Raw genomic sequence first — 386 nt, 5'->3', positions numbered from 1 at the left:
GGCACCCAAGGGTCTGGGACCCCCCCAAAAGTCACCCAGGGGTCCGGGACCCCCACCCAAAAGGCACCCAGGGGTCTGGGACCCCCCCAAAATGGGACCCAAGCATCCAGGACCCCCACCCCAAAGGCACCCAGGTATCTAGGACGCCCCCAAAGGGCACCCAGGGGTCCGGGACCCCCACCCAAAAGGCACCCGGGGGTCTGGGACCCCCCCAAAATGGGACCCAAGCATCCAGGACCCCCCTAAATTGGGACCCAAGCATCCAGGACCCCCTCCCCAAAAGGCACCCAGGGGTCCGGGACCCCCACCCAAAAGGCACCCAGGTGTCCAGGACTCCCTTAAAATGGGACCCAGGCATCTGGAACCCCCACCCCAAAGGCACCCAC

The sequence above is a fragment of the Haliaeetus leucocephalus genome, unplaced genomic scaffold (genome assembly GCF_000737465.1).
Source record: "Haliaeetus leucocephalus isolate CR32 unplaced genomic scaffold, Haliaeetus_leucocephalus-4.0 Scaffold282, whole genome shotgun sequence".
NCBI classification, from domain to species: Eukaryota; Metazoa; Chordata; class Aves; order Accipitriformes; family Accipitridae; genus Haliaeetus; species Haliaeetus leucocephalus.
Note: the sequence above shows the minus strand (reverse complement) of the source record.